Below are 17,619 nucleotides of genomic sequence, written 5' to 3' on the forward strand. Positions count from 1 at the left end.
TTATTATTACATCTGTTTTGTGTTGCAGGCATGTATATTGTTGTCAATGTAAAAAAATTAAATTAGATCCAGCATGAACAAAGATTTTGTGAATGTTCAGGATGGTGTTGGCCGCTATATAATATGATACTAAGTAGACTACCACTCTGCAGCTTTTATGGCTAAATTAACACAGTACTTAGCATAACATTATCCAATCTGTTAGACGTGATCTGCGATGTGTCTCTGACCTTACACTAGTAGATTTTAGAGTGTGTGTATATATATATTTGTTTATGTGGGTATAGAAAAGAATCACCCCCTTTAAAATAATCACATTTTGTTGCTTTGCAGTCTGTAATTAAGGGCTCTTTCACACGGGCCGGATCAGTGATGATCCGCCCCGTGAACCGATGCTTGCTCAGCGGGGATCGCTCCGCTGATGTTCACCTGCTGACACCCGCAATCTCATAGGAACCATATAAGATATCAAGATGTCAGAAAAAAACTGAATCCCTGAGTTGGAAAAATGATCACCCCCTTAAGTCAGTATTTTGTTGGACCACATTTTGCTTTAATTACAGCCTTTAGTCTTTTGGGATATGTCTCTACTAACTTTCCACATCTAGACTTTGCAATATGTGCCCACTGTTCTTTGCAGAACTGCTCAAGTTCAGTTAAATTTGATTGTGACCATTTGTGGACTGCAGTCTTCAAGTCATTCCACAGATTTTCAATGGGGTTTAAGTCTGGGCCCTGACTAAGCCATGCAAGGACATTCACATTTTTCCCCTTCAACCACTGTGTAGTCATTTTTGCTATGTGCTTTGGGTAATTGTCATGTTGGAATGTAAACCATCTTCCCATTGACAGCTTTCTGACAGAGGGTAGTAGCTTTTCCTCAAGAATGTGATGGTATTTTGCCCTACCATTTTTCTTCTATCCTGACAAGTGCTCCAGTCCCTGCTGCAGAGAAACACCCCATAACAGGATATTACCACATTCATACTTTACTGTAGGAATAGTGTTATTTGGGTGGTGAGCTGTATTGGATTTCCGCCAGACATATCGCTTAGTGTTGAGGCCAAATAATTCAATTTTAGTCTCATCTGACCATAGCACCCTATTCCATGTGCCTGTAAGGTGCGTTTATTGCCGACCAGCTGTCATCATTATACAGCAGCAGAATGGCTCTCCTGTGCAAACCGCCATAGGTGTACATCGGTCTGTGCAAAGAGGATAGCGGGCATGTGCATGCCCGCCATGGGAGTGTACCCGTGGGTCACTGTGTACAGAGGCAGAACAGGGAACTACCTATGTAAACAAGGCGATTCCCCGTTCTACCTAATGACATGTCAGAGACCTTCTGTTCGCAGTGCTCGGGAACAGTGATCTCTGTCATGTCCCAGTGAGCCCATCCTCCCTACAGTTAGAACACACTTAACCCCTTGATCGACCCCTGGTGCTAACCCTTTCCCTGCCAGTGTCATTTTTACATTGATCAGTGTATTTTTATAGCACTGATCAATGTAATAATGTCACTGGTCCCCAAAAAGTGTCATTTGGTGTCAGATTTGTCCGCCGCAATGTTGCAGTCCCGCAAAAAAGCACAGATCGCCGCCATTATTAGTAAAAACAAATGAAAAAAATAAAAGTCCATAAATTTATTCCGTAGTTTGTAGATGCAATAACTTTTGCGCAAACCAATCAATATATGCCTATTGCTATATTTTGTTACCAAAAATATGTAGAAAAATATATATGAATACATTTATTTTTTTATTTTTGGATATGTATTACAGCTGAAAGTAAAATACATTTTTTTATTTTTTTTATTTACAGTATTTGTTTGTTTTAAGCGCAAAAAATAAAAATTCCAGAGGTGATCAAATACCACAAAAAGAAAGCTCTATTTGTGGGTAAAAAGGGACGTCAATTTTGTTTGGGTACAACATTGTACGACCGCGTAATTGTCAGTTAAAAGGTTGCAGTGCCGTATCGCAAAAAATGGCCCGGTCATTAAGGGGGCAAATCCTTCTGGAGCTGAAGTGGTTGAGGTGGTCAGATGAGACAAAAATTGGATCTTTTTTTGCCTTAAAAAAAAGAAGAAAAAACATGTTTGCTGTACCTGTAGTTTTCCTGTGATAACAAAGCCAGACTAATTATTACCCCATATATACAACATCATGTTTCAATACACAATGGACTCCGGTCCAAGTAGCACAATTCTAAGTGCTGTTTGAAGCCAGTGATTCAGTATTTGCAAAGCACACTGAATATTTCATTGAAAATTTCATTCCTAATTCATCAGCAGCTCATAATCGTAAGATATTCAGACACAGCATTCGTCCTAAAGCCTGGTGTGCAAATCTGTCCTGGAGCCAAGTCATTTGATAATTGAAAATCTATGTATGTGCCGTGAATAATTTACATAGTGCCTTTTGAATCAGTCAGAAATTGGACTGTTTAGGGACATTTAATGGCTGTGCTTGTTTGCTTTTCAGTGAAACATTCATTACACACAATTCCTTTTATGTTGTAGAGTAGTATCTGTCTTTAGATTTATTTTAGTTAATTCATCCGTGTCTGTATTACAAGGCTTGGATTTGCAGGAAATGTGCAGTGAAGGGGCACAGATTATGTATGGAGAAAATTATAATAAACTTGTATTAAAGCCGTAGAGACAGCTGTCATATCTTCAAATTGTTTTCATATATTTTAAGTTAACCAGTCAGATACATCATTATGTACAAGGCCAATCGTACTGCCAAAATGCAGGCACCACAATGACCTTTACAAATTATTTATTTAACTTCTTTGTGCCCAGGGAGGTGCCAGATCAAAGTACGACTTTTATAGTTTAATAATCCAGTGTAAAAACCACTATTGGCTACTGCAGCTTTGGAGCTTTGGTAGTAGTCCTGAACCTCTCCATCCACAGCCTCAGCATGTCTTGATTGGCTATGCCATGCATTGGCATTGTACCCCCAACAAGCTGCCAGGACAAAGATTACATTGCCAGTGTAAGCACAGATGGGAGGTGGCTGATGGAGCTTGAAATTAAAAGGTTGTTTTCCAGTGCAACGCATATTCACCTACTGTAGGAACTACAGTGGCTGTATTTCCTGTTAAGTATGACTGTGACAGTGCTGCTAATCTCTCTAAGGCCTCGTACACACGATAGGTTAACCAGAGGACAACGGTCTGATGGACCGTTTTCATCTGTCAAAACCGATCGTGTGTGGGCCCTATAGGTTATTTAACCATCAATTAAAAAAAAGCAAACTTGCTTTAAATTTAACCGATGGATACCTAACCGATAGGTCAAAACCGATCGTTAGTAGGCACGACCATCGGTTAAAAATCTATGCATGCTCAGAATCAAGTCGACGCATGCTTGGAAGCATTGAACTTCGTTTTTTTCAGCACGTCGTTGTGTTTTACGTCACCGCGTTCTGACACGATAATTTTTTTAACCGATGGTGGGTAGGCGCGACGAACCATCAGTCAGCTTCATCGGTTAACCGATGACAACGGTCCTTCAGACCGTTCTCATCGGATGGACTGATTGTGTGTACGTGGCTTTAGACCCCTTTCACACTGAGGGCGTATTGCATGCGCTATAGCATTAAAAATAGTGCCTGCAATCCACCCTAAAAGTGCTGCTCTATTGTCTCTAGTGTGAAAGCCCGCTCCTCCGCCGCTGCTGCCCATTGAAATCAATGGGACAGCTCGGCTATACTGCCTGCAATGCGCTGCTTTAGCAGCACATTGCGGGTGGTTTTAACACTTTCTCGGCCGCTAGCAGGGGTTAAATGCGCCCCAATAGCAGGCAAAATGCGCTGCAAATCCGCCCATAGCGTAGGCAGTAAAAATAGCGGGATTTTACCGCAGACGCTATGGGCGGCTCAGCGTGAAAGGGGTCTTAATCTGCAGTGATCTTAATAGATACCAGCAATCTGCTCCTAGCACAGAAAGTTTCCCATTACTAATAACTTTTTTGTTGCTCCTACATGTCACTTGAGCTATTGAAAGTAGCCGCAAATAAGTTATTAGCGATTGAAGACTTCCTGTGCCAGGAGGTAATTGCTGGTAAGTGTGAGGATCACTGGAGGTCAGAGGAGATCAGTAGTACAAAATTCTGGGTCTGGGTCTGGGTCTCACTTTCTGCACATGTGCAGTAGAACCCCATAGATTTCTATAGGGTCAGGAAACAGATCATTCTACCATCTCCGTAGTCTATTGGGTTCTACAGCAAGAAGCAGAAGATGCACTGTCCACAGATTAACAATGCAGCAGAACACTGGTAGCAAATCTTTGACAGTATACAGCAGAGCGAGAGGGTGGGTTATATCAACACAGTAGGGGCAGGGGGGTTGGGACAAATGTTCTGAAAATGCAGTTTCCTTATCGTTTAAATTAGTCAAATAGCAATATGTGTTTATTGAGTTTAAAAGTATCTAACGTATTAATTTCTGAACTGCTTTAAAACGTATTTTCTAAAATCTATTTTCTAAAATCGCAAACATGTAGTAAAACAGCTCAGATTCGATAAGCTGGAAGATTCTGAAGACATGGGAAAAGCAAATACTGATCTGACTGAGGACTAAAGTCTAACTATAATTTTAAATAATTCAATCCTAATGAACCCCTCCCAATGCTTATTAAACACCCTTGCTCTTTCCTTGGATCTGCAGGCAATGCAGTTCAGATGACTACACCATATTGGGTGGTGTTTAGAAAAGCCTACCGGCAAGTAAACGGCTTTTGCATTTGTGTCTTTCAAAAACCCAGTATGCCTGGCACTCTGCTCCCTGATATTGCATCTTCCTACCACACAGCGCCTTTACTACTGACCCTCCTGTCCTCATGAGTTTGAACCTCCCTGCCTTCCAGAAACCTTACTACCATTCCCTTATGCATTCCAACCTCTATGAGAAGAGGAGAGGCTGATCCTGCAGTTTCCTCCTCCCTCTGGTGACAATACTTCCAACCCACTGCAGCCTATAGGGGTCAGTCTGTCCTCCAGCCTCTGGGGGCACTGTGCACATTGTGTGTGTTCCTGGGAAAAGAAGTGAGCACTTCCAGGCTAATGAGCAGAGGGGAAGCCAAACTCTGAACCAACCTGACACCTCCATTACTATGAAACACTTTAAATATGGCAGCCATTTTCTAAAATTCCAAAATGCATTTCTGATATCTTATAACTTTATTAGTAAGCATTTTTTTTTTAATACAACAGCACTACTTATGTTTCCTCCATCCTAAACTATTCAACCCTCTAAATTATTATTGATTTTCTCCTACTGCTCGCACTGCGTAAATGTTCTAGGTTGAATGATGTCTAGCGTCATTCAACTCACTTATTTTTCTAGAATTGCGTCGCTTAACATGAATGTACATTACCATTCCTCAGTCTGATATCAAATTTAGGCCAGACAGTTACATTTTTTAATCTAATAGCATACATTAAAAGAAAGGTGTATATTCGCATGGACTTATTTTTGTTTAAAAGAATAGGACATCCTATACTCGGATGTGCAGCTTGACATTGACAATAAATCCTTGACCTGTGAGTCACCTAGATAGTGAGTCTAACAAATACCAGTATCAAATTCAAATGACAACATGTAAGTTTTATTCCAGGATGCTCACTCTTTAACAAGTGATTTTTTTTGACGAGTTGAAGAAAGATTTCCTCCTGAGCTGCGGATGTCTTAAAGCTTTTGTTTTTATGTAAACTCTCCTTTAGGCTATGGCCACAGACAATCTTATAATAGAAATCGGTATTTTCTTGCAGGGGGAGTCATTGAAGCAGCTGTATCCACCCTTGATTAACCCTGCCTTTGCTTATAGCCGAGTTAGAGGCAGGCATTTTTATATATAGTTCTGAAAAGTTGGTAAAGATGTGGTTTGTGACTTATTTTTTAAATACGTTTTATCATGTTTGTCACTGTTACTTATTTCAGAATTGCATTGCTGCTCAATTTCCCATTGTCTGATTTGTTGAGATGAGTGTGTTGTGCTCTTGGACGAGTATCATTTGGTCCTTTTTTTTGTAAGAAAGTGCAATGAGAAAATAATCATGTCCAAAGCAGTGGACTGCATTACAGAAGTTTTTTTTTTTAATCCTGAGCTGTAAGTTTTGGTTGCCGATGATGAGGGAAGGGCGATATAACAGATAACCAGGCCCATGGTTCAAGATTTGAGCGAGGTATGCCGAGGAGCTGCGTGCAAGGCTTTAGAACAGAGTACAGAAAACTTTCATATTTAGAGGGACATTTATTTTTACTTTCAAAGAATATCACTTATGACTGGGAATGAGCAAAATTTTGATCAGATTTTTGCCAAAATGATGGGAAAAAAAAAGAACATTTCTGCAAAAAATGCTATTTTGGCCAACTACATTGGAAATAGTGGAAAAGACAAAATTAATGTGGCTCTTAGAAGTGCAATGGGCTTTTTTAATTTCAATACATTTTTATTGAGGTTATAAATAGGGTTACAGCAACTGCATACGCATCCAAAGAAACACAAAGCCTCTAGGGGCAGTACACTTCATTTTGCGAAATTTAGCAAAAAGTTACAAAGAAAACAATAATAAACAAATCCGGGGAGGTAAATCGGATAATAATAGGACTTCAGTCTAGGGAGGGTACAAGATAAGTCAAAACGATGTGTAGTAGCAATACCCTGTAGGGGAGGGCCCGGGCCTAAGGGTAATCCGGAGCCTAAACCCTCAACACCCCATTTGGGGACCTGCTGTGCCAAGAGTAAGGCCCCCAACCCCCGTCCCAGTCCCGCACCACTCTCACTAATGCGGGTAAGGTGCCTAAAACAACCTAAGAGTAACAGAAGGAATACCCCCCCCCCCCCCCCCAAAAAAAAAAAAAAAGAATCCTCATCAAACCATAACCCCGTAATAAACGCTCAAGTAGGTAGTCATAAATATATATACCAAAAGGGATAGCAAAGGAGATAACTAGAAAAGGAAAGTAGAAGAAGAAGGGAATAGGGGTAAGGTAAGGAGGGGAAGTTTAATGCCTAACCGAAATCAAGAATTCAGTTAAACTAATACAGGTTCAGGGGCAAGATGAATACCGATGAAGTCAGCCCAGGGAGCCCAAGTTTCATGGAATGTCTCGGATGAATTAGCCAGTATGCTGGATAATTTTTCTGGGATCATAATCCATGAAATTTTCTGTCTAACAACCGATACAAGCGGCCTGGGCTGTTTCCAGGATTTGGCAATGGCAATTTTGGAACCAAGTAAAATAAAGTGGACCAACTTTTGGGTAGGTCTAGAAAGTTGTGGGACATGGGCATTCAGGAGGGCAACATTAGGAGTCCTAGGGATCCGGTGTCCTGTTACTCTGTAGATCATGTTGAAAATGATTCTCCAAAAGGAGCGGATCCTAGGACATTCCCACCATATGTGGGCCATGGTGCCCCTAAGTTGACACCCCCTAAAGCAAAGGGGATCCACATTAGGGAACATGGCTGCTAGTCTGGATGGAGTAAGGTACCATCTGGTAATAACCTTTAAGCTTGCCTCCATCAGGAAGACGCCCTGAATGCCCCGAAATGATCTGAAGAAAGCTTTGTGCCAGTCCTCCAAGCTTATGCTACTTCGAAAGTCAGACTCCCAAGCCTCCATATAAGATGTTTTAACCATTGGGTGAGTGAGGGCTGAGTAGATCACTGAGATACCTCCTCCCCGCTCCATGGCTTTACCGCACCATATTTCATATGAAGTAAAGTCAGGGGGTAGGGGTCTAGATTTCCAGATGCTATGAAGGAATTGCGAAATTTGTCTAAAGTGGGCCTTCTCCGAATCAGGAAGTTTCAGGGTATGAATACAGTAAGCTAGGGAAATGGGACCACTAGAAGTAAAATACTGTCCTATCCGATACAGCCCCTTGTCCAGCCACCACTTAAACTCTGAAGATTGTAGTCCTGGCGGGAAATCAGGGTTATTAAAAATATGAGCTAAAGGACAGGTAGATGAAGTTATACAGGTGTTGTGTCTGAGGCGATCCCATAAGGCAAAAGATTGAGATAGCACTGGGGATAGGATAGATGGGCGGGATCTGATAGGGGACCAGAGGAGATAGTCTAGGGGAGTAGTAGGAATAGCTTGCTTTTCAATATTGACCCATTCCGGTGTATTGAATTTGGAGTATAAGGTGGAGAATTGTGCTAATCTAGCCGAAAGAAAATATTTGTGAAGGTCAGGGAGTCCTAGGTCCCCCTTGCTTCTATGACGAAAGAGCGTGTCCTGCGGTATACGATACCCCGAAGTGCCCCAAACAAACTTTAGCAATTTACTTTGAAAAGATTTTAGGTGATTCCTCCTTATTGGAATAGGAAGGGAGCGAAATAAGTATAGTAATCTTGGGAACAGAGTCATTTTAATTGAGTTGATCCTACCCATCCAGGAGAGATTTAATTTAGACCATGTAAGAAGATCAGCCTCTAGTTTTTTATAGATGGGGGGGTAATTAAGGTTGTATAGAGCCTCTGTCTTAGCGGCTAGGGTGATGCCCAGATATTGGATGGAGGAGTCACTCCAGTTAAAGTTAAAAGATTGTTTAAGGTCCGAGACCATTTGATGGGATAGGGATATATTAAGTGCTTGTGATTTGGAATAATTGACCGAAAGGCCCGAAATTTTAGAAAAATCGTCTAGGGTACGGCATAAGTTGGGGAGGGTGGAGGTGGGGGAGGTCAAGAACAGTAGGATGTCGTCTGCAAAGAGGGCACATTTGTGGGTTTGTTCCCCACATTGGACTCCCGAGATATTGGGATTCTGTCGTATAGCAATAGCCAGAGTCTCAATCGCAATGGCGAATACTAGAGGAGACAAAGGGCAGCCTTGCAGAGTGCCTCTCCTAATTTCAATGGGTTTGGAGTAATGGCCTTTGATCCTTATGAGTGCTCTAGGGTTCGCATAAAGGGCCCAAATAATACCCATGAACCTAGTCCCAAATCCCCAAATCTCAAGTATGTTGAAGATATAGGCCCAAGACGCAGAGTCAAAGGCCTTCTTGAGGTCCAGTGACAATAAGAATCCCTTCTGGTGGGTCCCTCCCATCCAATTGGTTTGTAGGATTGACACCAAATCTATTGCTCGTCTAATTTGGTCTGGGCCTTGTCTGCCGGGTATAAATCCCACTTGGTTCCCATGAACATATTGCCCTATGAACCCTGCTAATCTATTGGCTAGAATTTTAGTGAGGACCTTAAGATCATTGTTAATGAGGGAAATCGGACGATAATTATGGACATCTTCTGGGTTTTTGTCTGGTTTGGGAATTACTGTGATAAAGGCTGTGTTAATCTGGGAATCAAAAGGGTTGCCCTTGGCTTTAGAATTAAAAAATCTGGCCATATAAGGTGTTAGAATGTCAACAAAGGTTTTGTAGTAAGGGATGGGAAGGCCATCCGGCCCAGGGGCCGACCCCGTGCGGAGACCCCTGATTACCTCCGTCACCTCCTCCTCTGTGATTGGGGAATCCATAATATCTTTGTGGGCTGTTGAAAGGGAAGGGATAGGGAGTCCCTCTAAAAATTTCGATGTTAGGTCAGTAGTAGGCAGGGCGTGGGAGTCGTAAAGGCGTGAGTAGAAGCTTTGAAAAGCCTCTAATATCCTGGATGGATTGGTCGTAGGAGGGTGCCCCCCTATTTTAATTTTGGGCATGGAAAGGAGCTTGGATTTAGGGGTAAGTTTAGATGCAAGGAGGGGGCCTATTCTGTCTGCCTGGGTGTGGAATTTGTGTTTACTCCACCTGATTGATTTCTCTGCGCGGGTTGTAAGAGCCAGGTTAAGAGCTAACCTGGCATTGTCAAGCAGGGAGGTGGGAACTCTGGAAGGGTTTTCCTTATGCATTGCCTTAAGGGATATATATTCGGTTTCCAATTTATCTATGTCAGCTATCCTTTCCCGTTTTACTCGCGAGGAGATCTGAATGAGCTTTCCCCTGATGAAGGCCTTGTGGGCAGCCCAAAGCGTTTCTTCGGACACTTCCCCTGTGTCATTAAGTTTAAAGTATTCCATCAGGGCTTTACCTATCTCCGTAACTCTGGCTGGCTCAGAGAGTAAAGACTCATTCAGTCTCCAGAACGTGCGCGACCCCTCCCGGATACCCAACTTAAGAGATATGATAACTAAGGAATGGTCAGATAATGCAGAGTCCCTTATAGAGGCAGACAGGACAGCCGGGAGAGTGGTGGAAGGAGTGAGGATATGGTCTATGCGAGCATATGTAAGATGTGGGTGAGAAAAATGAGTGTAGTCTCTTTTAGAGGGGTTGAGTTCTCTCCATGTGTCAGCAAGGCCATAGTCGTGTAAAAGTTTTGCAATTTTAAGACTATCTCTTGTTGGACGTATCAGTCTAGATCCAGGCGGTTTAGTTTTGTCTAAGCCCTGATCAAGGGCTGTATTGGAGTCTCCTCCGAAGACTATGGTGCCCTCTAGTTTGGGAGATAGGGTGTCAAGCATCGTCTTGAAAAATTTAGCCTGCCCCCTGTTAGGGGTATAATAAGATACAAGAGAGAATAATTGATCCCCTATCTTACCTTTCACTAATAAAAGCCTCCCTTCTGGATCAGAAATATTAGATATTTTGACAAAGGCACATTTCTTGGAGAACAGAATTGCCACCGCTTTAGTTTTGTTTTCAGCACTGGCCAAATAGAATTGAGGGAAGTATGGGTGGAGAAAAGTAGGGCTGTTTTGGATAGGAAAATGAGTCCATCAAGATGAAGAGATTTGTAGTGATCCATCACCTTTCTCCGTTTAATCGGAGAGTTTATGCCTTGCACATTATGGGAGGCAATGCGGAGATTATGTGAATAAAAATGTAGCGCCAAGTAAGGAGAGAACCCTTAAAAAAGGATCTCTGAATAACACGAAAAAAGAAAAAAACCATGCAGAGATTAAGATCTAACGTGTTAGCCATGGAGCATAGAGTTGGCCCCCCCGGCACAAGTGACCCCCACTCACCCTTTGTAGTTTCGGGTCCCGGGAGGAACTGGATCCAGTAGCATTCAAAGCCACGAGGACTGTACCCCTAGAGGTAAATCGAAGGAGTGATGAACCTGTAAGCATAACAGATGTTAGGCATGTATGCGAATAAATAGGGATTAAAGGGTAAGGTAAGGGCGGACAGGAAAGAATAGAATCAAACAGATCTCCTAAAAGTGGAAGACGGAGCGCCGGGGAGGAGAAGCCCCAGTCGCTCAGGAAATTGAGACCATATTCAGCTCCCCCTAAATAGGAGCGAGCTGTCCACCCCTCGGAGACCATTAGGTGTCCGACGGCTGGATGGAGGTGCATTGGAACCAGACCGAAACCGGGCGCCCAACAATTAGGAATATCGAGCTAAAAAAAAATAATGAAACGGTACACAACAGTAAAAGAGATCTCTATTGGTAAATAAGTGGCCCCAAGCAGTCGACCCAGGCGCCCACCACACCCAAAATTGGGGCGGCGGGGGCCCGAATTCGACCACCGGATGGCCTCAGTGACGAAATGGCGTCACTCCTCCAAATAAGTACAGTGAATTTGTATATAAGAAGAATAACGAAAGGAACCTCAGGTCATCTAAATAAGTGGCCATGAATGTTACCCCCCCGAGCTCAGTGGGGGGAGCTCCGACACAGGGAAACGACAAGGCAACAGGAGGAGCCCGTTAAAGGAAGAGGATAAACCTTGCAAAGCTAAAGGCATTTGGAATAACTATATAATTAGAGGAAACCAGTCCATAAGGTTCAGGACGAAGAGATGGAAGAGTCACCAGAAAGTTGGAGGTAAGTCAAGGAAAGAATCAAATCGGTTCGTTCAGTCCATCCAGGACCAAGCACTAAGGTTAACAGGAACACACTGTTAAAGTAGGAGAGTCACATCCTCAGGTAGCTCCATTGTCTCTGGCTTTCTTGTTCTTATTCTTCAGCCACAGTGGGGATGGGGGGCTGGTAGGGATAGCGCGTTTATTAGATCCTTGGCCAGCGCAGGAAGTGTCCATGTCCGCTTCTTGCGCAATGAGCTTCAGGCGTAGGAGTAAGCTTTCCCCTTCAGACAGGGTGGAAAAAGTGTGAGGCTTGCCATTGATTGTAAACTTGACTGCAAATGGAAAAGCCCACTTATATTTGATTGCTTTCTGGGTTAAAGCTAGAAGCAGAGGCTTTAGGGATCGCCGTCTCTGGATAGTGGAAGGAGATAGGTCTGCATAAAGTTGTACCTGATGTCCCTGGCACATTATAATCTGAGCAGATCTTGCTTGCCTCATGACTTCCTCTTTAATGGAGTAATGTTGGGGTTTGGCGATGATGTCTCTCGGAGAGCCATCTTCCCTGGGAGGCCCCAAAGCCCTATGAGCCCTGTCCAGCTCCAATTGCTGCGGGGAGATGTTAGAGAGGAGACTTTTAATTAGGTCTTGCACTGCTTCAGGGACATTGAGAATGGTCTCAGGAAGTCCTCGGATTCTAATATTCGACCTCCTTGATCTGTTCTCAAGGTCGTCTATGCGGTACATTGCCATATCCAATTGATCCTGAAGTGTTTGTATTTGACTGTAGTTCTGGGATGTAGCTGCAATCGTCTACTCCATCTTGTTTTCAATAGCCTCAATCCTAGTGCCCAGGGATTGAAAATCTGCCTTTAAGTCACCCATGATTTTAGCTGCAGTTTGGGACAGTCCTCTATCCAATAATGTTGAAAACTTGAGGAAAAGATCCTCCATTAGGATAGTAGAGCCCAGTAAATGTGCGTCATGGCTGAGGGGACTCTGCTGTAGTGACGCTATAGTTCCCTGAGATGAGGGAGATAAATCAGTCACTGTGGGCTTATTCAAATAGCCATTGATATCCGGGGACAGGGAGCACAATTGTGAGGAAATCCCCATTGCTTCAGGGGTGACTGGGAGAAGGACTGCACTGACCTGTGTGTTCCTTGGTCATTAAGGCTGTGAATTTGGGCCTGAGGCAGCCGCGTGGCGGCCATCTTGGATTCTCCTCACGGTTTCCCAGCTTCCAAATGCGGCTATAAAACGCCGGTTTACTGCAGACCGGGAGGTGCCAACGTGTGCCCGCCGTCCTGAGGAGTCTGCCTGTGGTCTTACTCAGCCCTTGGGTAGCCGTGTACCGAGCTACGGGCGCCGCGGTGTAAGCCTGGAGCGGAGCTCACGGTTCAGGCAGCCATCACCGTTGCCCGCGCATGCGCACTCTCGCAATGGGCTTTTTTAATGGCTCCTGAGAGTTAGGGAAGCACCTTTCAACTATCCTGGGCCTGTTTTTGTGCAAAACGGCCTTTTATTATTTTACATATTTTTTAACATAGCTTTAAAAACAGTGCGAACAAATCATTACAGGCATACCCCACTTGTAAGTACACAATGGGGTTTATTTACTAAAGCTTGAAAGTGAAAAATCTATCTCACTTCTGCATAAAAACCAATGAGCTTCCAGGTTTTATTACCACAGCTTAACCACTTAAGGACCGCCTCCTGCACATATACGTCGGCAGAATGGCACGGCTGGGCACAAACACGTACAGGTACGTCCTCATTAAGTGCCTAGGCGCGTGCCCGCGGCGCGCGCCCACGACCCGGTCCGAAGCTCTGTGACCGCGGGACCCGCGGACCTGATCGCTGCTGGAGTCCCGCAATCGGTCCCCGGAGCTGAAGAACGGGGAGGGCTGTGTGTAAACACAGCTTTTCTAGGGAAACACTATCAATTACATAGTAGGTGAGGTTGAAAAAATACAAAAAAAGTCCATTAAGTCCAACCTATGTGTGTGTGATTATATGTCAGTATTACATTGTATATCCCTGTATGTTGTGGTCATTCAGGTGCTTATCTAATAGTTTTTTTTAAACTATCGATGCCCCCCGTGGCAGGGAATTCCACATCCTTGCTGCTCTTACAGTAAAGAACCCGCTATTTAGTTTATTAAACCTCTTTTTTTTCTTATTTTAATGAGTGGCCACGTGTCTTCTTAAACTCGCTTCCGCAAAAAAGTTTTATTCCTATTGTGGGGTCACCAGTACGGCATTTGTAAATAGAAATCATATCCCCTCTCAGGCGTCTCTTCTCCGGAGAGAATAATTTCAGTGCTCGCAACTTTCTTCATAACTAATATCCTCCAGACCATTTATTAGCTTTGTTTCCCTCCTTTGTACTCACTCCATTTCCAGTACATCCTTCCTGAGACCCTAATGTGCCCTATTAGTTGCTGGGAACGGCAAACTTTAATGATCATTTTTTTTTATATAAATGTGTTATGTACAATTTTATGCGAAAAAAATGTAACTGCTTGCTGACCGATGCACGCCGATGTATGTTGGCAGAATGGCACGGCTGCGCATATTGGCGTACAGGTACGTCCCCTTTAATATGCACAGCCATAGGTTGCAGCGCGCTTGCGAACCGGTTGGGTACTCCGAGACTACACCCGCGGACCCGATCGCGGGACACCGGCGGCGATTGGGTCTGCGGGCTTGGTCACAGAGTACCCGACCAGTTAGCGAGCGTGCCACAGAGCTGAAGAACGGGGATAGGTAAGTGTAGACAAACCTCTCCCCGTGCTTCTTAGTCAGACTGTCACTGATCGTGTTCCCTGTCATAGGGAACAACGATCGGTGACGTCACAGCCAAGCCACGCCCCCCACACAGTAAGAATTACTCCCTTAGGTCACACTTAACCCCTTCAGTGCCCCTACAGGTTAACTCCTTCACTGCCAGTGTCATTTTTACAGTAATCAGTGCATTTTTATAGCACTGATGGCTGTAAAAATTACAATGGTCCCAAAATGGTGTCAAAAGTGTCCAAAATGTCCGCCATAAAGTCACAGTCACAATAAAAATCGCTGATCGCCGCCATTACTAGTATAAAAAAAAACTTATAATAAAAATGCCATAAAACTATCCCCTATTTTGTAGACGCTATAACTTTTGCGCAAACCAATCAATAAACGCTTATTGAGATTTTGTTTTACCAAAAATATGTAGAAGAATACGGATCGGCCTAAACTGAGGAAAAAAAAACATTTTTATATATTTTTTGGGGATATTTATTATAGCAAAAAGTATTTTTGTTTAGCACAAAAAATAAAAACCGCAGAGGTGATCAAATACCACCACAAGAAAGCTCTATTTGTGGGGAAAAAAAGGACGTCAATTTTGTTTGGGAGCCACGTCGCACGACCGCGCAATTGTCAGTTAAAGCGACCCAGTGCCGAATCGCAAAAAGGGGCCTGGTTCTTTAGCAACAAAATGGTCCGGGGCTTAAGTGGTTAAGGAAGGTACAATCTGGAAAAGAGAATATGAAACATGGTTTAAAGCTAATTTATCATGAAGGTAAACAATGCAAGCAAGGTATTCCTGCTCCAGTGAAATAAAAATATGTCATTATAGAGCTGAGGCCCGGCCCGCCCCGCCCCCACTCTCTCCTCACTGGTTTACTGGCTGTGATTGACAGTAGCAAGAACCAATTGCTCTGGCTGCTGTCTCAGCCAATGAGGAATGAGAGACCTGGGAGAAGCTCAGCTCTCGTGCACATCGCTGGATCGAGACGGAGCTCAGGTGAGTATAGGGGGGGCCGCTGCACTCAGAAGGTTTTTTTTACAGTGAAAAACCTTAAGCCTTTAAAACCACTTTAACTGTCATGTAGAATATTTTGTGATTCAGTATCGGTGGCACTTGTAAGTGTTTTTTAACAAACTTTCTTCTGAACACATAGGAACAAACTGCTGCAAACAAAGACAACCAAAATCAGTAAAGTAAACTGCAATGTCTGTGGTAAGACCATTAAATTAAGCACTAACCGAAATGTTAGAAATCCAGTGATCAGCACATGGCTACTTTCCACAGCAGCTTCTGGGATTTGTGTCGTGAGTAGGGTTGATCTTTTTAGCAGCTTAAGTGATTCATCCATGATTCATCTGAAGTTTAAAAGCCTTACACATGTTTTTATTATTATTTATTTTACACATTTATTTAGCACAAACTTTTTTTTTTGCAATGTCTTACACAGAAAGTTTAACCATTCACATGCGTCCCGGTCCTAAACAAGGTAAAGGTTTCAACAGGGTCAGTTTGGGAGGAATCCAGTTAACCTACCAGTAGAATTGTGGTACTTGGCAGAAAACTAAGCAATATTTGCAAACACGCAAAGAACAGACAAACTCTGGTGGAAATTACACCTAGAGCTGTAATTCTGTTATTCTCATTCAGTAGATTTTTATTGAAGTATTGCAAGTTACAGAATAATGGCTGTATAGAATGTTAACAAAGAATTTGGCATTGGACAAAGATACAGTGACAGAAGAGAGGCGATGCCGCCATAACTCATAGAATAGTCCCAATAGCGTACACATTAGAGTAGACCAGCAATTAAAAGGTATAGACCCTAAGTCAGGGGTGCCTATACTTTTGTAGAACAAGGGCCACTTAAGCAATTTGGTAACCAGTCTCAGGCCACAATGAACGGAGTGGGTGTATGACAGGTCCATGTCCACTCCGCATTTGCAGATCAGACAGGGACACAGCAAGCTCTACTCTATGGGGCATCCGATCTGCCCAGACAGGAGGGGACAGAACCCCTTCTGTTTTTTTTGGACACAAATTAATTTTAAATCTGCAGCTTTATGTAGGTGAATGGAGGGTCTGATTGGGTCCACCTGAAAACCGTCAGGAACACCTACAGTTGGCCTTTACTTCCACTTTAAGACCATTCGCTGCATCTGATTCTAGCTCTATTTCACGCATGCAACAAGCAGTCTGCTAAGGTAGACTTTTCTCTAATAATGTCACAATTTCTGTGACAACTAACGACTTAAAAGAGAAGTATGGGCATCTTCGGGGCGCCGCTCCCAAAATGCCCCTGCCATTGAAATCAATGGCCAGTGCTGCCAAAGCGGTTCAGCAGCGGCGATTTGCAGGTGCTTTTAACCCTTTTTTGCCCGCTAGTGGGGGGTTAAAAGCACGCCACTAAAATGACAAAGTGGCGCTAAAACTAGCCACTTCAGTGTGAAAATGGCCTTATAATCATACTTACCTAGTTGACTGCAGCATTGGTCCGATGCTGCATCTGTCCCCCCACCGGCTGTAAGGAGAATCAAGCGATCAAACGCCACCAATTGCTTGGTTCTCAGAGCTGCCTAAGCAGAGAGCTGGTGATTGTCAGTCATCGCTGTCTGCTCTGCCCCTCCAGTGCTCACTGGAGAGCTGGGCTGTGGAGGGAACGGCCGAGTCAGGCTCTCAGCGGCTCGCTCTGAGCCAGGAGCCGTATGTGGGCGGATCCCGACATATGGCCGCAATCTTTCCTAAGCTTGGACCGGGTCTGTGTCAATTGACAGCGAGCTTCAGCTCTCTGCTGAAAATGGGTTACAGGAGTGCAGAACGAACTGCACTCCTGTGATCCACAGGAGAAGTACAAGCTAAAGAGCTTTGGCTGTACTTCTCCTTTTAAAGGCCATCAGTGTCCCAATCAAACACATTTTTGATGGTAAAAATTAACTATGATCACCTATTAAAAAAATATGTACTGCAACAATTTATTATAAGTGCATCTGCACCTAAAATTTTCAAATTCAAATACCTGTTGAACCAGTGACGTCCACCTAATACAGCTTCCTGTGA

The 17,619-nt window shown here is 43.5% G+C and overlaps 1 protein-coding gene across 4 annotated transcripts in view; it reads left to right on the forward strand.

Moving 5' to 3' along the window:
* The window catches only part of SCAPER (S-phase cyclin A associated protein in the ER), a 394,094-nt gene that overhangs the window by 298,689 nt on the left and 77,786 nt on the right, over positions 1–17,619 (forward strand). The window lies entirely within an intron of this gene.

The sequence above is a fragment of the Rana temporaria genome, chromosome 3 (assembly GCF_905171775.1).
Source record: "Rana temporaria chromosome 3, aRanTem1.1, whole genome shotgun sequence".
Taxonomy (NCBI): Eukaryota; Metazoa; Chordata; class Amphibia; order Anura; family Ranidae; genus Rana; species Rana temporaria.